General features: G+C 47.5%; 1 protein-coding gene across 3 annotated transcripts in view; it reads right to left on the bottom strand.

Annotated features, from left to right (window-relative positions):
• Positions 1-26,274, bottom strand: part of LOC126537545 (DNA damage-regulated autophagy modulator protein 1-like) — a 106,544-nt gene extending 80,270 nt beyond the window's left edge. The window contains exon 1 of one of the 3 annotated variants that reach the window (XM_055074351.2): positions 26,112-26,274. The gene's annotated coding sequence lies outside the window, so the exon portion shown is untranslated. Of the gene's footprint in view, positions 1-6,554; positions 6,577-23,874; positions 24,103-26,111 lie in introns of those variants that run through there. The other 2 variants (XM_050184646.3, XM_055074352.2) reach the window with 2 other exon arrangements.

Below are 26,274 nucleotides of genomic sequence, written 5' to 3' on the forward strand. Positions count from 1 at the left end.
GTGACACAGAAATGGCTGCCCGGTTAGCCCGAAGCGGGCAAGTTTGGTGTCGCCATGTCCAGTGATGACACAACTACCGTGCATTTGTGGAAGAACTATCTAAAAACTGGTTTTACGATTTTTGGCGTTCATCCTACGTCGTAGAAGAAAGAAGGCCACTTCGCAGGAACATGCGAACCCGAGCCATTCATTGATCAAAGACAGCGAAGCTCTATATATATGGAAGTTCCCTCAGCCTTCGGAAGTCCCAGCTGTCTGGTATGCCACTGCTCGAAATCTACCCAAGGCTGCAAATACTTCACTATATCCGGTGAAACTCCTTGGCTATACCCGAATCATTTCAAACGCTAGCTCAGTATTTTTCTATATAGTCTTCGCTCACGTCCGCTCTATTCGAACGCACAGGGTGCGCGTTTTGATCGAGCGGCCATGCTCCACTATATCCGACGCCATGTACCTGCATATACTGCACCAGCTCTACTAACGCTGGCGTCCGGCTGCGCGTTTCCATGCCCTGTGCTCCTTCATAAAGGCCCACACTGCGATACCTGACAGTAGTCAGAGTTTGGGCTAGTATTACGGCAACTTATGAGGTGTATATTGGAATGCATCATGTAATAATCATGTAACCGCGCAAACGACAACGGACAAAGAAGGAAACACACAGGACAGGCGCGGAACTTCAACTGTTGAAGTTGTTGAAGAGTTGATGTTCCGCGCCTGTCCTGTGTGTTTCCTTCTTCGTCCGTTGTTTGCGCGGTTGCATGATGCATTCCAATATCGACCACCAACTAGCCCGCCTCTCCCTGTTAAAAAGAGGTGTACCAAGGCGAATCAGGCTCACCATGCTTGTTCGGCTTCTTTTGAGCTTTAGAGATGCCACAAGGTTTTTAACTTGTATATACGCCATTCCTCCTCATATCATCACCATCATTCGTAAGCCCTTCTCCTCCCCGTCCCTTTACCCCAGTGTCAGAGAAGCAGGCCATTGCAAGCTATAGCTCATGCCGACCTCTGTGCCTTTCTGTTAATTTCTTTCTTTCTTTCTTTCTTTCTTTCTTTCTTTCTTTCTTTCTTTCTTTCTTTCTTTCTCTTCCACATTGCGATAAATGCGCAACGCTCTACTACATGGTACGGGCATGCGCAAGCACACCAGTGCTCATACACAACGCACCTCACCACGTGGCAATGGGAGGCAGCGTTGTCCAGCTTCGACTCGGCAGACTAGCTCGAACTGCTCGACCGAGCGGGAAGGACGTCCACGGCCGTTGGACTCCTTGACTGAAGGGGCCATCCACTGCAGAGCTCAGGAGCTACCTTCACTCGCTTCGCTCGCGTGATGTTATGAATGTATTCTTTATGATGCGTCCGCTTCGGGGCTCCGACGCCCTGCTACATTGCTTCCTGTTCTCACGCTTAAATTCGATAGAGGTCACGCTGCCACACGCAGCCGCAACCATTTAAACATGAAATCCTGGGGTTTTACGTGCCAAAGCGACGATCTGATTCCTCCACCACAGAGTCTCCCATCGGCGTTCTCCACCACGCCGTTGAGGGTATTAACATTGGCCACCTGGGGTTCTTCAACGTACAGCTAATGCGCGCTACACGGTCGCTGTTGCGTTGCGTCCTCGTCGGAATGCGTCCGCCACGGCCGGAATTTGAACCCGCGTCCTGGTGCTTAGCAGCACAACGCCATAGCCATTAAGGTGCCGCTACCGCAGCCGCATTAGAAGCACCACTTAAAAGCCGATTGCAACAAAATTTTATACCTCGTAAAAAGTCTAGATTAAGACAGCGTCGATATAGAAGAGTCTCCGTGCACTGTTTGAGAATTGAACTATGACGGGAAGGGTCACGAAAATCTCGCAAAAAAATAGCGGCTCTTGATACCACAACTGAAAAAAAAAAACTAATAAAACGCCGACACTACTACTCGCCGGAAATGACCCATGAACTAGAGCGCGCTGCTGCCTGGCATGACCTCCCAGATAAGATGCCACAAGCGGCCGCCCGCAGCGCACCGAAAAGAGTCGCAGTGTCACCCGAAAGGCGAACCATCGATTGCGATAGCAAATTAGTGAACAGCTGGCTATACGCAGTAAGGATAGTAGTTTTATCGGCCGTATAAACTCGTAAATATAGGCATACTAACTAAACCAACAAGTATGGTGTCACGCGCCCCCAAGCAAATATGGACACACCTCACTCTATGACCGCGGAAACTCGCTGTCAGAACGCTGGAGTGAGAAGCGCAGCGGCAGCGGCGAGCGAATTGACCTCCGTGGTGCGCCTCGCATCACGCGAACTACACCGCGAAAACGCCGCGCGCGTCGGACTGTGTCCCCGTCCCGTGTCCCCGTCCCAGATGGCTTTCAAGGTACAGCGGCACGCGGTGCATTCCTTCACGCCGACAGAGTGATAGAATTTTGAACGCTAGACCGATTACATAAGCCTGCACAACCATAGATATTTCCCGTGATCGCAGTAGCAGCGCTAGTTTTCTTTGCTAACTTTCTTCGGTAGAAGTGATTTTTTTTCGCGGCGCCTATCACTTGCCGACAATGCTAATGAACCACTTCATATGCAACGCCAACCTTTAAATTTACTGTAGTTTTATACCAAAGGGAAGTTGTAATGGGCGCCAGTGCGCTTTCTCTAGGTCAGCAGTTTCAGCTTCTCCGTGTCACTAGGTATCCGGGATTTCATTTTGCTTTCACTTTATCAAAATTAGGTGTGTTTCTTGCGGTTCCTATTTCCACGACTCTTGTTATTATTTGCTTTCTGCAACCATGCTCGAACTTGGTGAAACGATGGACTATCTTAAGCGCCCAGCGACAGTTCCTACTGCAACGCGAGGGTAATCTACTTCCAATAGACGCGGAACCTGCGCATTAAAGCTTGCGCTCGTGGTCGTGCGCACAAAATTTGGTGATAGAAATAATAAATTAAAAAAAGGAGTCGTAGGTATTCTATAGATCCATTCCTTATCGCACAGGCTAAAGAAAGTGGGAAGTAAGTGCGGCGTTAATGTTGTTTTTACGGTTGCCAATAAGCTAGGTAAAATTTATGCCGCCGTGCAGAGTAAGAATGAGCAGGCAAAAGACAAAAGGCGCACGAAGATTTGCCTCATAAAACACACGAAGAAATTCACGGACTGTCGTAAAGGCGTGGTACACTTATAGTGTTCCTTTCAATTGCGGCCGCTTCAACGTAGGGCAGACAGACCGTTGTGTTATCAAAGGTTATTGGAACGTAAAAGGTCGTTAAACGGAGGATCACCATCTCAGCTTTCTTTGCATTGTCGAGACTGTAAATAGACGCCAAATTTCGATGAGCGCGCTGTTTTTTGCAGGCTCAAGAACGAAGAAACGCGTATAAAGGTTGAAGCCTGGCATATCAATAGTAGTGGAAGCGCGTGCATGAGCTAGCCTTCGATTAACTAGCATAAAGATTAACTAGCATAAAGAATGAAATGCCTATACAGTCGGACAGGCCGCCACTGGAATCTGAACCTGGCAACGTTTAACGCTAGAACGTTATCTAGTGAGGCGAGTCTAGCGGTGCTATTGGAGGAATTAGAGGGCAGTAAATGGTATATAATAGGGCTCAGTGAAGTTAGGAGGCCAAAAGAAGCATATACAGTGCTAAAAAACGGGCACGTCCTGTGCTACCACGGCTTAGCGGAGAGACGAGAACTAGGAGTCGAATTCCTGATTAATAAGAATATAGCTGTTAACGTACAGGATTTCTTTAGCATTAACGAGAGGGTGGCAGGTCTTGTTGTGAAACTTAATAAGCGGTACAAAATGAAGGTTGTACAGGTCTACGTACCTACATCCAGTCATGATGACCAGGAAGTCGAAAGCTTCTATGAAGACGTGGAATCGGCGATGGGTAGAGTGAAAACTAAATACTCTATGCTGATGGGTGATTTCAATGCCAAGGTAGGCAAGAAGCAGGCTGGAGACAAGGCAGTGGGGGAATATGGCATATGCACTAGGAATAGCAGAGGAGAGTTATTAGTAGAGTTTGCGGAACAGAATAATATGCAGATAACGAATACCTTCTTCCGCAAGCGGGATAGCCGAAAGTGGACGGGGAGGAGCCTGAACGGCGAGACTAGAAATGAAATAGACTTCATACTCTGCGCTAACCCGGGCGTCATACAAGATGTGGACGTGCTCAGCAAGGTGCGCTGCAGTGACCGTAGGATGGTAAGAAGCCGAATTAGCCTAGACCTGAGGAGGGAAAGGAAGAAACTGGTACATAAGAAGCCGGTCAATGAGTTAGCGGTAAGAGGGAAAATAGAGGAATTCCAGATCAAGCTACAGAACAGGTATTCGGCTTCAACTCAGTAAGAGGACCTTAGTGTTGAAGCAATGCACGACAATCTTGTCGGGATCATTAAGGAGTGTGCAATAAAAGTCGGTGGTAACTACGTTAGACAGGATACCAGTAATCTATCGCAGGAGACGAAATATCTGATCAAGAAACGCCAATGTATGAAAGCCTCTAACCCTACAGCTAGAATAGAACTGGCAGAACTTTCAAAGTTAATCAACAAGCGCAAGACAGCTGACATAAGGAAGTATAATATGTTTAGAATTGAACATGCTCTCAGGAACGGAGGTAGCCTAAAAGCAGTGAAGAAGAAACTAGGAATTGGCAAGAATCAGATGTATGCGTTAAGAGACAAAGCCGGCAATATCATTACTAATATGGATGAGATAGTTCAAGTGGCTGAGGAGTTCTATAGAGATTTATACAGTACCAGTGGTACCCACGACGATAATGGAGGAAAGAATAGTCTAGAGAAATTCGAAATTCCACAGCTAACGCCGGAAGAAGTAAAGAAAGCCTTGGGAGCTATGCAAAGGGGGAAGGCAGCTGGGGAGGATCAGGTAACAGCAGATTTGCTGAAGGATGGTGGGCACATTGTTCTAAAGAAACTGTCCACCCTGTATACGCAATGCCTCATGACCTCGAGCCTACCGGAATCTTGGAAGAACGCTAACATAATCCTAATCCGTAAGAAAGGGGACGCCAAAGACTTGAAAAATTATAGACCGATCAGCTTACTGTCAATTGCCTACAAACTATTTACTAAGGTAATCGCAAATAGAATCAGGAACACCTTAGACTTCTGTCAAGCAAAGGACCAGGCAGGATTCCATAAAGGGTACTCAAAAATAGACCATATTCACACTATCAATCAGGTAATAGAGAAATGTGCGGAATATAACCAACCCTTATATATAGCTTTCATTGATTACGAGAAAGCGTTTGTTTCTGTCGAAACCTCAGCAGTCATGGAGGCATTACGGAATCAGGGTGTAGACGAGCCATATGTAAAAATACTGAAAGATATCTATATAGCGGCTCCACAGCCACCGTAATCCTCTATAAAGAAAGCAACAAAATCCCAATAAAGAAAGGCGTCAAGCAGGGAGATACGATCTCTCCAATGCTATTCACAGCGTGTTTACAGGAGGTATTCAGAGACCTGGATTGGGAAGAATTGGGGATAAAAGTTAATGGAGAATACCTTCGTAACTTGCGATTCGCTGATGATATTGCCTTGCTTAGTAACTCAGGGGACCAATTGCAATGCATGCTCACTGACCTGGAGAGGCAAAGCAGAAGAGTGGGTCTTAAAGTCACTCTGCAAAAAACTAAAGTGATGTTTAACAGTTTAAAGTAAGTTTAACAGGTAGTGACGGTGGATCCGGATCATGAGACGAAAATAATCAGAAGAATAAGAATGGGCTGGGATGCGTTTGGCAGGCATTCTCAGATCATGAACAGCAGGTTGCCATTATCCCTCAAGGGAAAAGTGTATAATAGCTGTGTCTTACCACTACTCACCTACGGGACAGAAACCTGGAGGCTTACGAAAAAGGTTCTACTTAAATTGAGGATGACGCAACGAGCTATGGAAAGAAGAATGATGGGTGTAACGTTAAGGGATAAGAAAAGAGCAGATTGGGTGAGGGAATAAACGCGAGTTAATGACATCTTACTTGAAATCAAGAAAAAGAAGTGGGCATGGGCAGGACATGTAATGAGGAGGCAAGATAACCGATGGCCATTAAGGGTTACGGACTGGATTCCAAGGGAAGGGAAACGTAGCAGGGGGCGGCAGAAAGTTAGGTGGGCGGATGAGATTAAGAAGTTTGCAGGGACGATATGACCACAATTAGTACATGACCGGGGTTGTTGGAGAAGTATGGGTGAGGCCTTTGCCCTGCAGAGGGCGTAACCAGGCTGATGATGAAACAGTCATCTCTCGCGTAGGCCCGCACGTGTGCCTGATTGGCAGGTGGCGCTATCATACCGAATTGCCAACGTGGTAACAATAGCTACATTATGAGCATACTGGGCAACTGTCGGGATCGGCAGAGTCTTTCTGCACACTAAAGAGAAGTCAGATGCAGCCATTCTCAATTTACGCTTCCAAGGTAGAGCACTTCTATGGCAAATTACAATTGCAGTGGTGGCGGCTGTGCGCGGAACATCATAAACAAAAGAAATGTGAAAGGTTAGTCACTAACCGGCAAGATCTGAGGATGTCACTTGTGCGACCGCCCGCCGCCACCACCGCTGAACAAACGCAACGGTATCTGGTCGACCTGCTTGTTACGTTACGTTACGAGGCCCACGTGCAGTATCAGTTGTTTGCGGCGTTGTAGGATTTGAAAGATTCAGTCACTTTTGTTGACTCCCATCCTGGAGGAAAATGTGACTATTCCAGGACAGCCTGTTCATTTTGGGACAGCTCGGTGTCGCTACGAAGTATAACAGGTCCAGGTGGTATCCTGCAAGATTCGCAGAAGTCAGTCGCTTGTGCCACCGCCCGCCGCCACCACCGCTGAACAAATGTCTATTTCATGCCTACGTCTCCGGCAAACCTATATTCTGTAAAGTACAAGCGTTTGTCTACAAGTTAAAACTCTCTAAATGTGAGTCGCGATCCCACGCGCACGTAATTGATGCTGATCTGCACGCTCCCCCAAACGCACAAATCGGCAATGTATTATAGTTTGCAGTGTACAAAAACTGAATGGAGGACAGCTTCGAGGGGAACTCATTGCTCTTCGCAACTCTATTCAAGCGAAGTGCTTTTACCGCAGAGCCCCAGCAGCGGTTTATCGTTGCGTCTCCGCGAGAGCAGTATTATCAGAATAGAGCGGAAACTGACCAGAAATAGAGGCGTCTGGCCGGTCCACCTGAGGCCGAATGAGTAGTCGCTTCTAAGCAGTTTTGGCATCCTTCACTGGAAGAGGGTTGTGTTATACTCTTTCGATACATTTTGCCTCCCTTCGGCAGTGAAGTTCGGGTGTTACTTCGGTGGTCTTCTTCAAAAGCTTTCTCGGCAAGAAGGCCTTTAAATGTCGCCTTGCTTGTTGATGTCTTATCGCAAAGGCCTAGCCTGTGGAGAATATATTAACACACAGGCGGCTCGCTATGTTACTGTCTTGGATTAGCGCGGCTTTAGGCATCATATGCCCTCCTTCGAAGAAAGTCTCTCTGCTCCCTAGGAAACTTTATAACCTCTTCGCCTTCTTCCGACAGATGGCGCTCTGAAAAACGAAAAAAAAGGAGGAAATACTAAAGAACACACGGGCGTTTACAAGCGCATTAAAGCCTGTTTCATATGGAGCGATGTTGTACTGCATATTTCGCAACTTGGACGACATTGCAATGCCCTTTCACATGCACTGAACTCGGTGGCTGCGATTCTGTCATGTGAGAATATGTCGCGGAACATGGAATTGGTTCTTGGCGCCGGATTATTTAGCCCAGCCCGCTTCGGTGAAAACAAAGGAAAAAAAAACTAACAACTGTTTTCGTCGAGCATTTTCCGTCTTTAAACTCACTACTTCACATCAAAAATATTTTTAAAAGTAAAAAAGGAAAGGACACTGGGTACAGCGACGTCTTTGACGATCCACGTTGTAATTGTTTTCCCGACCACGCAGCATGCGCATTTTCGCATGGAATTTGGGCGGCTCCGTAAAATGGGATGTACGAAGAGGCCTACGGCACACTTTCCGCACCTGCGAGATCGCAAGAAGGATATCGCAAGCAAAGATACACCGCTTAAATTTTAAAGATATAGCGTCGCGAAATACACAGTGATACAAAGGCGCACGTACTGTGTTCTACGCCTATACCAGTACTGGTGAAAAACGCTCAAAGACGCAGAGACTAAAAAAATTGCGGCAGAACCCATCTCACGATGACTGTCGATGGTGATGCGTAGAGCATTGAGTCAATGCAGCGACGTAAAGTATTACCACCGTTGAAACGAGCTATGCTTCAGAAATGTCATCGTCGTCGTCGTCGTCGTCATCATCATCATCATCATCATCATCATCATCATCATCATCATCATCAGCTTGGCTACGCCCACTGCAGGGCAAAGGCCTCTCCCATACTTCTCCAACTGAGAAATGTACTGCAGCAGAACTTCTCTTTCGCGTATCCCTTACCCCCGTATTCACGAATGCATCTTGAAGCCCACGCTTGACATTGATTTACAGGACGCCTGTCGTGAACACACGAACACAAACGCATGAGCGTCTTGAGCGCGTTCGCCCCACGCGTCGATTATATCAAGTCAAGCATGGGCTTCAAGTTAAGACGCATATCTGAATACGGGGGTTAGAGCACTCGTCGCCACCTGGCCGCCGCGAAGCCTGCGCGTGGTCTCCGAAATGCATGGCGCGCCGGGGCGTGCGAACACTGAGAAACGCGTCATGCGGCAACCGGGATCCTTTCTAGCACTTCTTTCAGGACACGCGGTGCCATCTAGCGGCACTGCCTAGAAATCCGTGCGGGGCCTCCAAGACGAGAAGTGTGGCGCGCCGGTGCCTACGAACGCTGAGAATTGTTCCGCCGCGCCTGCTGCACACTCAGTGACACATATACTCGGTGACTCTCAAGTTGGCTAGAGGTTCATCGAAGAGCGGCACATGTCCAGTGCATTCGTGGCAAAGCTCGTTAAAGCGGTGGCGTGAAAGGTGTTCTTTAAAAAGCGGCGCATACTCATTGCATTTGCGGCGCAGCCTGCCAATTATTCGGGTTGCTGTCCTTCAAAAGCTCTTTTGACGGGAGCTCGATTCCGCTCGGCAACGGAAAAATTTAAAAGATGTTTTTCGTGATTATAGAAAGCGACATGCCCACTGGCTCCTACCTACTTGCCTAAGTTGGCGACAAAGACGTCTATTGAAGAGCGGCAAACCTCCGCACACACTATTCATGTGATCCCAGTTGGCATCAAAAAACGTTTACTGAACACCGGCACAGATCGAGTGGCACATATCCAGTGCTCCAAGTCGGTGTCAAAGAGTTTCTTCCAACCCACTGCGGCATCTCACAGTGACCAATGTCCGCGTGAAAGAGGTTCGTTGAAGAGCGGCACGTATGTACACATTGAATGCACATTCACAAATACTCAGTGATTCAAGTTGGTCCGGCGGTTGGTTTCAAACCCCGTTACCTCGGAACAACAGCCCGACGCGCTGCCCGACTAGCCAGTGACCCATGTAGGCGGCAAAACAGTTAGATAGAAACAAATACACATGGATAAATACATCGACCCCAGAAAGTGTGCGAAGGGCCATAATAATGGTAACGCACGATACAAGCGCTCGATACAAGCGCTATTCTGACCCTTTCAGCTTTCCTTTGTTGGCGGGAGATGGTGTGTTGAGACGATTGCACTAGATCTTGTCGTGAGTTTTTTGCTTCCAGGACCTGTCAAGAGTAGAACCATCTTCCCGGCTCGATGATTGCCATTGAAGACCACGCGCAACTTCGCACGGCCATAATCAATGCCATCACTTCGGGCTTCACATGACTATTACTACGTCACTTGCTACCTTCCTTTATTATTTATTGTTTTGTAACCTTTGTTTTTTTTACCCCACTCCCCTCTTTAACACCTTTGGGGTCTTGAGGGTATAATAAATGAAATAAAATGAAATGACTGATTTTGAAGAAGATGGCCTTACGGCCTAGTGTATTGAAAGAAAGGGAAGTGTGGGGGGTTAAAACTTGAATTACAATCGGTCGTCGACTACGCTGGTATGCGTAAAGTCCAAACAGATAGCAGGATGTCCTTGACGTGAGCGGCATTTCGAGATACAGCGCAAGATCTCAAGCATTTAATATACTGGGCGAGAAACATCCTGCGGAGTGGTTGCAGGCCAACGCAATCCCACTGAAACTCCCATCTACGTTCAGGAATGCAGAAACCTGCCATAACGCTCCTTTAAATCCTGCCCGGCATTTAAACGCACTGCAGGTCACCGGCCCTTATATTGTGGGTGCTGAGCTAAAGAGTTTACATTGGGCAAGCGAGTAACGTTACGAATTACGCCGCTGTTAATGCGAAGTTCGATGAACGAGGCTATGAATCAAACACGTCGGTAGTGTTAGCGACAGCCTCTGCTTTCGGCAGGATGTGCGCGCCGTTGCGCACCGCGGGGCTAACGTACTGAGCGGTATTTATTTTCGAATGACGAAACAAAATTATTCGAGATGTGCGCAACCTCTTTGCGATGATCTAGGTAGAGGCAAGAGTGTCCCGTGCCGATGATTTCGTGTATTTGCCGTCCCTATATAGACCAAACCCATTGTCTCACCAAGCATTACGTTCACGTACGCACATAAGTCGCTGATGTACTACGCTCGTGGCGCCTTCGGCACAGTGGGACAAGTAAGGGGCATTCTCGTCGTCGTGGACGCAATGTTCAAGTGCCAACCAGTAACTCGGACGAAGGCTGTGTTTTCAATGTACACCTAAAACTAAAAACTAAAACCTATTTGTATTCAGACCAGTACTGCTAGGTTACCGGTACCTTATACGCCACCTGCTTTATACGATCAGTGAGAAAGCTGATGTTCCATGCCGGGAACGAGAGTTGAGACGCCAAGTAGAAAGATTTACGAACACTGCTTCTTATTTTCGGTTTTAGATCAGTCTCAGAGGAAATGATGGCTTCACACAGTGAGATCATCGTAAATTCCTCCCAAGGCCTCTTGGTCTTCAGCGATTCGATTCAGCGATGCTCTTTGTCAAAGGAAGCACCTTTATAGAACTATAGCACATCCCTATAGCACTCATGGGGTTTCGAGGACAACGGTCTGAGGAAACAGTGGACTGCGTGGAGGTTGACTCGACCACTACCGCGAAGCTCGAGACTCGTTAACTAAGCAGTGACTGGACAGTGGTGTCATGCGATCGCGGAATACGTAATGACATGCATCTCAGCAACAGCGCGCCATACACGCATCGCAAATAGCACGCACGCGTTCGATCGTCTCCGTGAAGAGTTCGCGGACCAAGGTTTTGACGCTGATGGAAGACATGTGCGGCAAAGTGATGACCGACTGCACAACCGGACAGCGGAAAAGCAGCGGAGTACATTGTGCTTAGATTTCTTCCTCGTATACGTTGGTTTATACGTCTTCGCATCTTACTGCCCTCCAACCTCCCTCATTCTCATTCGAAACCACTTCATTGTCCTACTCTCACGGAGAAGCTCCCGGTCACACAGTCAGGCGAAGGCGAAATGATAACCCTCGCATGACATTCTGGCTGACTCAGCCTGAATGTTGGGACTAGCTTCAAGCTGCTCTCACCAAACATATTCAGCGGAAGCTGTTATCTAGGTTATAAAACAGATGACCAAATTTAACTGAACAGACACTTACAGACATTAGATGAGTGGTGCTTAAAATGGGACATGGAAATAAACTATAGCCAAACAACATTTACGCATATTCGCTCAAGTAGGAGCGAACTTTTCTTCATGTACCACATCGGAAGCCATCCTTCCAATAATGCAGCTTGCTTCAAATACTTAGCCGTCAGTATTATGTACACATTGCAATTGCGCTCACACATTGATATTATGTGTTCCAAGACAAACCAAAAACTATACTTTTTAAAGAAAAAGCTGGAATGTTCTGTACGGGACGTGAAATTAACAGCCTACAAAGCTTTTGTACGACCAGTCTTAGAGAACGCTTTTGTTGTATGGTTCCCTCATCAAAAAAGTCCTGAATGCAAAAATAGAAAAAATACAAACACTAGCATTCTGTTTCATATGCGGTAAATACCGACGCACGGAGCCCGTTACGGCCTTGTTAAAGTCGTGTGAACTAGAGTCTGAGGAGGAACGCAGACGTAACCATAGGCTAAAGTTCCTTTTCAAAATCATGAGTGGGTGAACAAAAATAAACGAGGATTTATATACACAACCTCCGGGAAGAAGATGCGATCGTCTAAACAATAGCAGAGCTATCCAACCTCATTTGACAAGTACTGATGCTTTTCGTTCCTCCTGTTTTCCAGACACAATTGACATATGGAACAGATTGCCTAACGCAGTTGTGAGCAACGAGGGGTCTGCCGATATTGAAAATGCGTTAGATACTTTTTTTGCGATGATGTGTATTAAATTTTGCTACGAGCCTTTATTTATTTGTTGACATTTCTTTGTGTAACCACTCTTCTTTGTTCCTTGTCTTTGTGTTGTTGACTACCATAGCGTCAGTGAATTTGTATGTTATATAGAATGAAAATTATGTATTATGTATTCTTGACACATCACCCTCCCTGTAATGACCCCAAGAACGGGGTTGGCAGTATCAAACATACATAAAAAAAGCAAATATTTATAGTTTAACAGAGCCGCAGCTGTATGGGTCGGTGGCCATGCCGTTGCGCCGCTAAGCACCAGTTGCCGGGTCGGTTTTCGGCCACAGCGGCCGAATTAATAAGGAGAACGGAATGCAGAATCGTTTATTTACAGTGCATTGTTTGGTTACACGTTAAAGAATCTGAGGTGGTCGAAAATTGTCCGAAATAACCACTAAGCGTCAACACGTATTAGACATGCAAGATAGCCGGCGTGAGAGCAGTTTCGCGTCCCACAAGCGGCCTATTCTTCGCCAGACCTCTTGAATAGCCCTCTTGAGGCTTGCTGCAGCGTCGCACAGAATCTACGGCCAGTGTTCTCAGCACGGATGTCACCCTAAAGGAAACTAATTATAATTGGAGGAAACCTTCCAGCCGTTGGCCACCCACTGTTACACGAGCTGATGAGGACACTGCCTCGTCGTGCTTTGAACGAAACTCGCACATTCGTTCCACACCATCAGTCCCGTCTGGTACGCCGCACAGGGATCAGCAAATGGTAATAGGCAGCAAGATATAAGCAGAGCGCAGAAAAAGATTTCTGGACTGCTTTTGCGTGCCAGAATTCTTTCTCGATTTTGCCACTAGCGTCTATTTTGAGCATTACTGTTCTATGTTGAGTCCATGCTAGCGCAGTCAACGCCTATTGAGCGCAAGTGATGCAATCGCATTGAAGGAGCACATTGATGTCCGGAGAGAGAAAAAAAATGATGCTGAAATCTAACAGCAATGCACCACATCTCCATTTCGCACATTTTGTGGATTGCGCAACCGAAGGTTATCGATTTGCGATGAGCACAAGCAGCAGCTAAAGAGCGCGCCCCCTATCGACCAGCGTAAACGACATCAACAAATAACGATGCTGTACTGCGTGGTACAGCATTGAGTGGCTCTTTGGCTTCGGAATGCTTCGTTCATAACTTTACCCTCTGCAATACACAGCTTAAGAAGTCTTTTTTTTCTCTCTTTCTTCTGCTACCGATAATCCACTCATTATCTTTAACTTGGCGGTCCATGGCCGTATGTGGCCCTTGCGCCAATAAAATCGCTAAATCGCAACCATCAGAAATAGACGGCATACTCCCTAGAGCGACTCCGTGTGCAATGATGAAGGGAACATAGCCTTCATCCAAAGAGGAAACAAATAATACAGCTTTTACTGGTGAAGTCGTCATTGGTGAGAACATCAGTACTGGTTCGCAAGAATTGTGGAAGGCAATCCGAAGGACAGTACGACGGAAGGCAATGAAGAGATGCTGCTTTTGCGCTGAGGCTGCGCGTTCGTCGCTTGTGGTTCGTGTAATTATTAATACTTTCTCTGCTTCAGTTCTAGACAGCGACTGTCAGAACATACGTTAACAGATTCGCGCCCACAAATGCGTATATAGTGAAAGCTTCTGATTGTCACAGAGCGAGAATGTAAGCACCGATCGTGGATAACAATCGCAGCTAAAGAAACATAGCGCGACCTGCGTTTTAATAGCTCCGCGCAACGCAGGCGCGTGGACGTACGGACGCAGTCATTAGGAAAAGTTACAAAGGAGTCGTTTACCAATCGTCCCCACGTATGGCTCCTCACCCAGGCTAGATGCGAGCTTGGTTGCCAGAATTATGCATAGGGGAGCGATCTGAAGCGTCACATGCTCTGTGACGGTGCATACCCGCAGAATTGCGAATTGCACCGCGAGGCCAGCGGCTTTGGTTGTGGAGGCTATATGAATAAAGTTTGTTCCTCTCCTCCTCCTCCTCCTCCTCCTCCTGGTGTATGCGCCTTTGGTTTAAAAACGGCGTCCGTCCTTTTTGAAGGAAGTATTCCTCGCATGAGCACAACGGAAGGGCACGGGAGTGGGCATTATTCTGCTCAAGCGCGCTTGTGCGCAAACGCGCCCCAATGACAGGGCGGAGAAAGGGAACCACATTCGAGGAAGCACCAGTACATTGAGAGAGAGAGAGAGACAGAGAGAGAGAGAGAGTGATTGTGAAGAGGAAGAGGCGCTATTTGATAGCGAACGTATGCGATGGGAGAGCCAGAAGAAAGGGGGTTCGCTGGCGGCTGGCGGATAATAAGCAGATTTGCCCGCAATATCTGCTGCCGGCCTCAACGCGAAGGTTCCCGCCTCCGGCGAGGGCAACGTGTGATGAGTCATGCGACGGAGCAGACGGAGCGTACACACATCCGCCAGGTTCTGCGTTGTGCGATTGTTACGGGATGGTAGCGCCACCTTCCCGCTCTACACGGAAACTATATGTACGGCAGTACACGGGACTTTCTACAGCCGGCACCACTGCTACTCCAGTCGCACAGTCAGCACGGGCAATGCCTCTCGATGAACCTGCCTTCTTTGGCGCCTGGAGAGAGGCTTAAAAGCTTCCTCGGCGTTTAAAGGAGCGCTTAAAGGCACGCTTAAAGGCCTTGAAATCACGCTGGAGGATCAGAGAGAGCCGCTTTATATCGTCGCTTATCGTCTGTGGTCGTAATGGGGAAGTTGCGTTTATGAGAGTATGGGTCATTGTTTAAGGGGTATAAGCCATTCATTGTATTCCTTGACGTACACATTTAAACGCAGAGGTGATACGCGAGTATGTGTGCGTACCTATATCGACACGATGACCACAGATTAGGACCATAAATACGTTCGCACCTTTGTTCAATATTCGGGGTCACCTATGTGTCGTGCGCTAAAGAGCTTCGCTGGTCAACCACCTTCACAGAGTGGAATGGCACCGTTTTTTTTTTATCTTTTTCAGCAAAACAACCCAAATGCGAGAAAACGGTTTTAATTGCTTGACTTGACGCGTGGGCTTCGATGCGGCTATTCAGGCCCTTAATTTAAGGAGCACAAGTTTCGCTTCCATTGTGTCCGTCGTAATCAATACTTCTTAGCCAAATCAACGAAAAATAGATTTGATAGCTTAGGACGCCTCCACAAGCTGATTTGGTGCTTCGTTGTACTCTATCTTTAAACTTGCTACACACTGTCTGCCTGTATCAAAAATGACTTTTGCTGAAAACTGCACACTTTCATTAAAACCGGCGTCGCTCATTTCGATGCCACGAACAATGCGACGCGTGTGAAAATGCAGCAGAGAACCACACCGTGTAGGAAGTGAATCACATGAATTTGTAGGCTGACTGACCCTTCTTAACTACTGAGTGACCATCAAGAGATATACTTGTTATACTTGTTATAGCCATAAATAGAAGAGAAAAAATGAAAAAAAAAATAGCACGCTGTGGAACAGGGATCGTATCTGTTGCAGATAAATAGATTACTTGCTCTAAAGCACATCGGTCACTTACCTGCGATATTACATATGAAACTTAGACTACCTTGCAGTATACGCGCGGTCGCGTTATTTTAAAAGTGACCACACACAACATATAGCGCTTATACTTACAACAGATAATGCTAATCAAGCGATCTTTATCGCCTGGTACATTTTTTCATGTAGAATGTACACTATAACTCATGTACAAAATACGTCAATGTAGGTGCTCCAGAAGTTAATTGACATCCTACTCGTTGCCTAGGTTTCTCACAGTTCCTAATTTGTTTTACTTAGCTGTAACGATTGTAGGGCAGAGCGGCGGGAAAATTTTCTATGTCGTTGAAGAATTTATTTTCGGTTGAGTATGACTGAATCGCTCAATTCCGACTCTAATGCTCTTTTTTCTTCCTGATAAATTTAGTTCGATTCACTTCGTTTATGTTATTTTATGTATTCCTTCTTTTTCAATAATACATGCAAAGAAATCTTCGTTTTGATTCAAACCTACATAAAATCAGCTTGTGTTTCACAACTTTTACATTTCTCATAGATTTTGTTTTTTATTTCGAGCAACAAGATTCTTGGACGTATGAGTCATAGTGCCTAAGTTATGGTATGATTCCATACTGCCACTCAAGCTACATCAGCCTCAGTTTCAAATCAGTGGCATCTAGGTCACATGTTTCTAGATATTATAGTCAATTTCATTTCTTAATACGACGACGTCGGCATAATGACGAATCGACGACGATGATGGCATGAGGACAAGTACGAAGACGACACGAATATTCTTTATATTAGCGGTCCATACCCATAAATAAGTCGGGACATTCGGTTGAGTTTGCCTGTTTCGTCGTCGCATGTCACTCAGATGTATCTTTCTAGCCGTGGTAGCAGTCATCGCTTTTCTTCAATATATCCTGTGTGTAGATTCTTTACTGCGTCGTTTCATATGTTTCTCTCGAAACTCAAGAAGGGTGTAATTTCGGCCTTGTTGCTACGACATACTGCAACTGAAGCGCAAAACGCAGAAACAGAAGGAGAGTATGGAGGGTGGCTTTCATTGCATTGAAGATCTGCATTGCGTTTCGGCGGCAAGCTTAGGCTTTATTTAGACCGAGTTGGAGGTGATACGTTATGATACCGAAGCTTTCTTTGCGTGTCCTTCCTGGCTTGGCCCTGCTGCTTACTGCGGCTGCGGCGGTCAGCATCTTGGCGGATATATTTGTGGCCGTACGATATCACCATCTTGGCGGATATACGAAAGTGCCGTCTTGCACAATGGACCGGTACCGAGCATAGTGCTTGCCAGCACCAGGTATAGCGCGAACCGAGGTGGCCCGCAGCGGCGAGTTGCGTACGTAAGCGCGGACGCGAGCTCCCACACAAACACACCGTCAGCGTTCTGCCGTCGTAGTCGTTCCATCTCCTTCCTTTCTTTGTGATCATTCCCGCGTCATCGGTCCGCAGTCTCCATCCTGCCGTAGTCACTGCGTTGTCATTTCGCCGTCACGCCGTCATCATCATTCTGTCGCCGTCGTTCCATCGCCATCAAAATTAAATTAAATTATGAGATTAACGTGCGAAAACCACTTTCCGATTATGAGGCCCGCCGTAGTGGAGGACTCCGGAAATTTCGACCACCTGCGGTTCTTTAACGTGCACCTAAATCTAAGTACACGGGTGTTCTCGCATTTCGTTCCAATCTAAATGCGGCCGCCACGGCCGGGATTCGATCCCGCGACCTCGTGCTCAGCAACCCAACACCATAGCCACTGAGCAACCACGGCGGGTCCATCGTCATCAAGCCGTCGTCGCCATGTCATCGCTGTCATTGCGTAATCGTCGTACATTCATGGTCATATCGCTTCGGAAACAATGGAGCGTTTCATCAACGAAGTCGCCAGGGGTTTGCCGTCTTGCTTCAACTACCGCGAGGATGTGCTTGCTGCTAAGATCAAGATGCCCAGGCGCATCTCCTTCAGCTGAGCGCTCTTCTACGTGACTATCTTTATCATCGATATGGAGAAATGTCGGTTCGGAGTATTCTAAAGAGTTTTTAATCAAGCCATGTATGTCATAACCATGCCTAATGGAAATGCCAACTTTTTACAACCGGGTATTGCAACTATTTCAACTGTTTAATGCGTTAGCATTGTCAGTGTACTTCACGCGCGTTCTTGCTGCTATGTGTCTATGATTGTATCTGACCATTTTCCCACCTACCTGGGTGACTGGGCAGTTCGTGGTCGAACGATTAGCGCATGGGGCTGCCGTGCTGAGGTAAGACGGTTACAAACCAACCACCAGAACAACTTGGACCCACGAGTATGTGACAACGTGTACATACATGTCATTCTTCAACGAACCTATTTCATGCCGACGTGGGTCACTGTAGACGGGGGACTGAGTTGGCAACTCTGTTCAAATAAACTTTTGGATGGACACTGTTACGTTTCGCCTACGGCGCGCGGTATAGTCGGCGCGGATGCAACGGATGCCGGGGCTTCGTTCAAAGCGGCGGACATTTTGGCTCGTTCAGCGCTGCCGCAACGCCTCCCCGCCAAGCGCGTCCAGGCATGTTTCAATGCCACGTGTCTTCGTGTGTGCGTGTGTGTGTGTGTGCATGTTGGTGCCCACGCTTGTCAAAGCGCGGATCCGGGGAGAGGAGCTCCCCAACTGTGAAGCGAGGAGGTCTGACCGGCGCCGGCTCGGCGGATGCGTCACCTTCTAGTCTCAACGTGTCCGCGCGGCGCCGTCACGTGCGCCTCATCCCGGGCCGTTCCTTCTTGCCCTCGACACTGAGAGTATAAAAGCAGCAGCCCACGGACGCCGAGAGAGGCTCCGATTTCTTCCGTTGAGTAACGTGCTCTCCCGTCTCTCCACTTCGGTCGATCTGACCGGCCGCTCTTTTGCGATGCTAGAATAAACAAGTTGTTCTGTTAGCAGTCGACTCATCCTTTGCCAGCACCTTCGGATGCTTCCAGTTGTGCCCCAGGCCGCCAGGCCAACGCTACCCTTGGGGCTTGCGACCCATATGCAACAACACCGATTTTGAGCACTCCGTATGCACCACTCAGTCTGTGCTGGTTTCCAATAAACCTCTGTGATGTCAACCTTTAATACTGGATATGGGCCGGCAGGTGCCTGCTGCTCTCTAATTAACGTCTTTGATGCCAGCTCTTGTGAATTTTGGCCCGTCCCAAATTCCGTGAGGTCAATCCCACCACTTCCACCACTGTTGCGAATGTCTGGGGTCCGTGCGGCCAACAAAGGTTCCATGGGTGGTGCCGTACTAGGTGCCGGGAGAAAGAATGGTTCCGAGCGACGTTGACGAGAATGGAAAAAGCATTATATTAAAAAAAAAGTACATGGTTCAATCTTAGAACACGGCTACAACTATCGGAGTACACTACATGCTAGAGTCCTTGCATGTCCGAGTGTCTCCCTCTTTTCACAGCCGTCCTGATCCGCTTTTTATGCCTTTTTCTTCCCTCTTTCCCTCGTTGAGGGAATTCACTGGTCAATCACAAACACCGAGTCGTTAACCACCATCTCTATCGCCTCCCACTTGTCTCCAACGTGGTGCCTCTGTGACCCACGTGGTGCTCCTATCTCCAAAGTGGTGCTCGGGTCTCCACCATGGTGCACCCGTCTCCACCATGGTACACCTGTCTCCACCATGGTGCACCTGTCTCCACCATGGTGCACCTGTCTCCACCATGGTGCACCTGTCTCCACCGTGCTGCTCAGGTCTCCGCCGTGGCACAATACGAAACAGCCACGTGGAAAACCGAATCTGCTGTTGACGCTTTCTGTGAGAGTTCTCGACGCACACCCTGTCATCGATCAGTGGCCTCTTCGCGACGCTCAGGAGGGCGACGTTGCTATCTTGAAGCGAAGTGAATGATGAGGCGTGGGCATCAACCGTGTCAGCTGCATGTCGCTGGTTGGGCATCCTTTGTTCTGGGGGATCGCCAGGCACAACACAGCCAACTTAGGTAACTATATATGTGCCACAGGAAGTGTACCGCCCTAGAATAACGAGAAATATCCCTTAAATTTATCCAATACTGAGCGGAATCGAAGCAATGTCATCAGGATTCCTCAAGGACAACAACCCGACGCGCTAGTAGGCTGGGCCACAACTGCACTGGATATGCCCTACTTTTCAAAGAACGCTTTTTACGCCAACGCTTTAGCGAGCTACGCTATGAATTCAATATGTGCCGCTCTATCAATCAGTCTCTCGTCGACTTGGCTCACTGAGTATGTGCCACTGAGTGTGCGGCAAGCGAGGGAATGGTTCTCAGTCTTAGCAGGGACCGTCGTACCACGCTTCTCGTTTTCGAAGGTCACGCGCGGACTTCTCGGCAGTGTCACTAGATGGCGCAGCATGTTCAGGAATAAGCCCGAGATATGAGCCCAGTTGCTGCGTAACGCGTTTCTCAGCGTTCGCACAAGCCGACGCGCCATGAATTGCGGATGCCACGTGCAGGCTTTGCGGCGGCTGTGCTAGATGACGCCGAGTGTTCTTAGGGAGGCTTGAAAGAGGAGTCCCGCTGCAGTACGCGTCTCAAACATAACTCGCTTCGACGGTGGCAGTACGTTGTGCCGCTATAGTGATTCAATGCTAACACATAACCGTCGACAGGCATCGTGAAAAGAGTTCTGTAGCAGTTTTTTTTTTTTGTTAAGAGGCGTTGAACCGGTTCTGTTGACTCCGTGATGTGTTGTTTTCACCAACCACTTCCTACAAAAATTTTGCAAGCTGAATCTTCGTGTTATGCTTACGGGCGACCTGGTTACATGTCGCAACTTCCCGCACCCGTAGCGTGAGCTCTATGTCAACATTAGTGCGCTGCGGAATCATACGCTTTCTTTAGAGGAAGCGTATTTCACAGCGTCCTTGTACAGGCATCCTGAGGAAGGCTGCAGCAGGAGTTAACAGCTCAAAATTTCACTCTCTCCGCGTGTATCTCCATCATTTGACGCCGTCAACATCACCGCCATGCGCGTCTCCTTCGAGGTTCGGCATCCGTAGTTATTTTTGAGGCGGATGTATTCGTGGATATATGTAGGCTATTTGGGCCACTTGGGTATGTACCTTAATAGACAAACTTAAGGCTGGCTACTGTCCAGAATTGTAGTAGACAAGTTGGGTCACTGGGCATGGTGCCACTGGGTGTGTGCCAGAACAGAAAAATTGTGCACTTTGAACTTTGCCGAAAGGCTGGGGCAACTAATGGCACTAGCAATACCCGAATATGAATGTGCCACTGTGACACAGAGGGTTATGAAGCAGGGGGCATTCAGATATGTATGTGTCGTACTACTCTATGCATGCACATCTTATCAATACTTTTCCCTCAACAAGCGTAATCATTGTCTTGACACAGACAGCTTACATATATGCAGGAGGCGAGGCTGGGCTCACGTGACCCGCTGCTGCTGATACCTTGGTAACACAAAGACGCTTCGTGTCGTTTGGATTACAACTATGTGTTGGCTTTGCCTATTTTCTTTTCCTTTAGTACTTTGTAACGATCAGCTATGTGCGACTTTGCGATTTTCACTATTTCTTTATTTTTCACTTAGGTTAATTTTTTTGTCGTTCAGATAAGCTTACTTCATTTTTTTCCCCAATAATTTCAGTCACCCAGTTTCTTAGTCGATTTAGAGTATAAGTGGAGCAGCATGAAGCAAACATTTCCAACCTCTCCGCTTGGACCCTACCCACTATAATTTAATGCTACGAGTTTTTGTGTGTGAGCTGATCAAGAACCTTGGTTCTGTGACCAATGTGTAATATGTATCGCTATCAAGCTGTCTATATTGTAATACAAGCAAGAAATTTGCAATGCATGAGGGGCACAGACATCTCTTTTGACGCCATATCCTGATTTCATATACCATAACGTCATCCTCGGCCACTTAGAACGCGACCGACGTCACATTCTGCTCATTAGAGCAACATGAGCCATATCGCATGCCTCAGTCAAGTTTTCGTTAATGATGGCTGCCACTATGCCGCATAATGCAGTAAACAGGCCGCTTGCTCAGTTCTGCACGCGGCGGTGGACTGAAGCCAACTTGTGCCGGGACCCCGAAGCTTCCGTGTAGATGACGCACGTGCGAAGCGAAATGTTGTCACGTTGCTGACACGTGCAGAAACGAGCAGCACGCGGCGTGCATATTAAGATACGTTACGTTGAAGAAGCGAGTGGTTCTCGCTGGTAATGGTCAACGGATTCACCTTTGGCTTGATCTAGACTTTGAAATACCGCCGGACGAGACGGAAGTACAGTCAAAAGCTAAAAGAAAGAGTTGAACACTACTTGTCACCTTTCGATTCGTAATGGATTCCTGTAGTAAGCTCAACCGATCAGTCACACTGGCTCAGTGGCTTATCAATATCGTGATCACCATATTATATTCACTGTCAAGGGCCTCTCGCGGGGCATTGCTGTGATCCATCAGTGTAGATATGTTTGCTTGTTGGTGTAACATTTTGCAGTCTTTTCTTTGTAGCGCAAATAACACAAGCTAGAAGAAAAACAGGGGCACACACAGGTGCTAACTTCCAACAACAATTTATTTCCGGGACGGACGCCACTTACGTACCCTCACTTTTTTTCTCGCTTTTCTTTTTCTTTCACGAGCACTTGTCTACTGACAAGGTAACAGACCACGAGATAGTATAACACAGTTGCAGACTAGGCAAAAACTATTATGTTTAACGCATACTCAGGAATTCCAACTCCTTTGATAGGGGCATGGACATTTGCTAACGCAAGCATCGCCAAACTCTTCAGTGCTGACACTTTCATTAATAAGGCGAGTTAATTCGCATTCGCTTCTCCCGATAATAACTGTACCTTCAAAGCGGGGAACGCATCCGCACTTGTGAGAATGGATTGCGAGGAAGCCATCCAGCGAAAGCTTGTTTACTGTATTACAGTGCTCCCATAATAGTGTTTGCCTAGTCTGCAACTGTGTTATACAATCTTGTGGTCTGTTACGTTGTCAGTAGAGAAGTGCTCGTGAAAGAAAAAGAAAAGCGAGAAAAAAGTGAGGGCAGACAAGTGGCGTCCGTCCCGGAAATAAATTGTCGCTGGAAGGTAGCACCTGCGCGTGTCTCTGTTTTTCCCCTACGGCTTTGTGCTATTTGCTCTACAAGGAAAAAAAAAAACTGCAAAACATTACAGCGGTATTACAGAACTAGGGGCGGGGGGGGGGGGGGGGGGAACAATTTTGGTCATGTCAACGGAGGGACGTATTGTGATGCAGAGAATAAATTCACTTCAAATACACCGAAAGCGCAAAAAAGATAAAATTTTCGCAAGAATTGGCATGGTGAGTGAGGACGTGTGGCGACGTTGTGAAGGCGGTTAAGGGCTTAAGGGCTGTAATGTTCTTTGAACATTTTTCTGCCTCTGCCTCACGAACTACCTGATCTGGCAGTGTAGTATATTCAATTCCGGCCTCTATGACAACGAGAAAGAAGTATTCTTTAAGCGCAGCGATAATGCGATGTAAACGTTGAAAGTGCAAGCTGTTAATGCGGCGGGAAAAACGGTTCGCTCGAATAAACATTGCTCGCTGTGGCGTTACGATGCCGAGCACAATGCAAAGGTCCGACTCCCGGCGCTGCGGCCGCATTGCAATGAGGCTGGAAATGCAAAAAGAAAGAAAAAGAAATAGAAAAACAAAACGCTCGTGCATACAACGCATAGCTTGTACACTAAGGAACGTACAATAGTCACTCCTCTGCAGCCCCCTTAGTTAAATGGTTCGAGCTTCGCAAGCAGCCATGACGTCTCGCAACCTTCCTTCAGCTTTTTTTTTTTTTTGAGGATCGCGTGATCACAAACAAATTTGGGTGCACTTACCCGGTAAAAGAGAACTCCTGGGTGACACGAATAAATCCTTCTCGTCATAGGGTGTTGCTGTGCAGAAAGCCACGCGTACCCAGCACGCTGTCGTCGCACGCATCTGTGTGCCACACGCAGCTGCGCAACAAAAGCGTGCCCGTAGAGGACGTCGCTGTGCCTCGCGTGGAAGCTCCCCTTCCCAGCACAGCTGCGATCGCTTCTCATTATCGGTGCGCCTTCGAGCGGGGCGATACGGCGTGGCTTGTAACCATGCATCCGCTATGGGACTCGCTCAGCTGTATCGCGGTCGCAGTCGCGTCGGGCCAAACCGTAACGAGGGAGGACGCCAAGGAAACCGCTGTGTTGTTTTTTCCTTTCTATTGAGCCGAGGAGGCCATTTTAACCACTGTGAATATGCCGCGCTATGAAAGACAAAAAATAATATAATTACGAGAAAGGAAGTTCGAGATGGTTTCAATTGAAACACCAGTTGGAAGGCATGAAAGGAAATTCCTCGCCGCCGCAGTCAGTACGTCATCTTCTGCGCAAGTGTCCGCAGTACACTGCACAGAGACAAAAGCTCTCCGTCTAGCTCAATCAGCTGCATAACCAACCTCTGCTGGAAGAAAGTGCTCTACAGCATCAACGCATCAGAAGGCCGTGCATGCGCTACTGCGCTTTTTGAGATCTGCCGGCATGTGTGAACACCTCGAATGACAACACCCGTCAGGCTCTCTCTCTCTCTCTCTCTCTCTTTGTGCTCTATCCAAACACAATTTTCCCCACTCCAGTGAACGGTAGCAAACTAGAAACTGCGTCTGCTTAACCTCCTCGTATTTGCTCCACACCACCCCTCTCTCTGCCTCTATCTATCTCTCTTAGTATAGGCCCTCAGCATGAATTCCAATAGCTGTAATAAATAGTCGCAACGCCTTTCCTGATAAGCGGTAGGGCAGAGCTCCGGAGTAATTTTAACCCCCGGGGGCTCTCTGAATTAAGCGCACTTAAACCTATGCCTAAGAGCGTTCTTCATTCCGCCCTCATCAGAGTACGATAGCAGCGGATGGCATTTCAACCCGAGACCTCGAGCTGAGCAGCAGAACTGAGTCATCATTGTGGGTACCGAATTCTTGCGCAAAACGAGGCTTAAAGGTGTGCTATGCTGATTGAAGACAAGCACCGCCGCTTAGAATAATACAATGGGATCCTTTCGTTCAAGGACAAGCTCCTTCACATACGCACCCTCCTTCACATACGCACACTTTCGTTTTTCCTTTTTTTTCATGATCGTTTTTTCTTTGTCACGCAGACCTGCTGATTCTGGCGATACCCAAAGTGGACGTGCGGTCGAAACAGAAAACACGGCCAGAAAACGCCTCGTTAGATAAGGTTTGACTTTAAATTTTTGTTAGTGTGGCCTAGGTCTGAAAAAGTTGAATTTTTGGGGCTTAGAGCGCCTGTGAAGAAGATTTAAATAAGCGAAATATATTTTGCTTAAGTGCCTTCTGGTCTTAGGCGGTTAGCTATCTGCTTCTATACGCTTATATGTTATCTCAATAGAAGCAATTGGGCATTCACTAAGCGTGCAACGACACTTTCTTATCGAGTCGTGGGTACACTTTTTTCGTCGCAGCTGCATTCGTCGAGAAGAATGACCGCAAGCTTACATAAAATGGAGGCGTCGGGAATTGTATGCACGCAATTCGACTTGCCAACTCGTCGAAGCATGGCATTGGAAGTCATGGTTACACTAAATATACACTACTTTTGTAAATAAGCTACTTGTTTCGAGAACACCTGATTTTTCACTATTTCTCGGTCTCGCCATTTCATTGGCCTTAGTGGCATGCATGAATCTAAGTGCAGGTATGAAAAAAAAAAGAATAACGCGAAACTGTAATAGCTACGAAAATGAGTAATGTGCCCTTTCCAGCAAATAAGAAAAAAAAAGGGGGGAGGGCCCGAAATATCAGGGTTTTACAAAGAGATTGTCGTGGCTCATCGAGTTAATCAAATTCTGGCGTTTAATTTGCGTGCCAGAACCAGTGACCTGATTACGAGGCACGCAGTAATGCGCGTCCAGCGCGCGGTACAAGAGCGTTTCATTCTTTTTTTCATTTCACATCGGCAATAAGTAAGCCCCCGTATCCGGGATCGAACCTGCGACCTAGTTCTCAGCATTGCAAAGCCACGTAGGCTACCGCGCCCTGGGTGTGGCCGATAAAACATTAGCTTTAAAAATGTCCAACCGTTACCTGCTCTCTTGACGGTTCCTGTTGCGGCTCCGAGCTCCCTTCCGCGTCTTCGCGAGTGGTCAGCGCTGACCGCCACTCCGTCCTAGCTTTTGCTGCACCGACGACAAATGCATTGCCCCCGCCATTGCACCCGACCAAGTACACACTCCGAATAGCACGAGGC

This window comes from Dermacentor andersoni, chromosome 4, assembly GCF_023375885.2.
Source record: "Dermacentor andersoni chromosome 4, qqDerAnde1_hic_scaffold, whole genome shotgun sequence".
Taxonomy (NCBI): Eukaryota; Metazoa; Arthropoda; class Arachnida; order Ixodida; family Ixodidae; genus Dermacentor; species Dermacentor andersoni.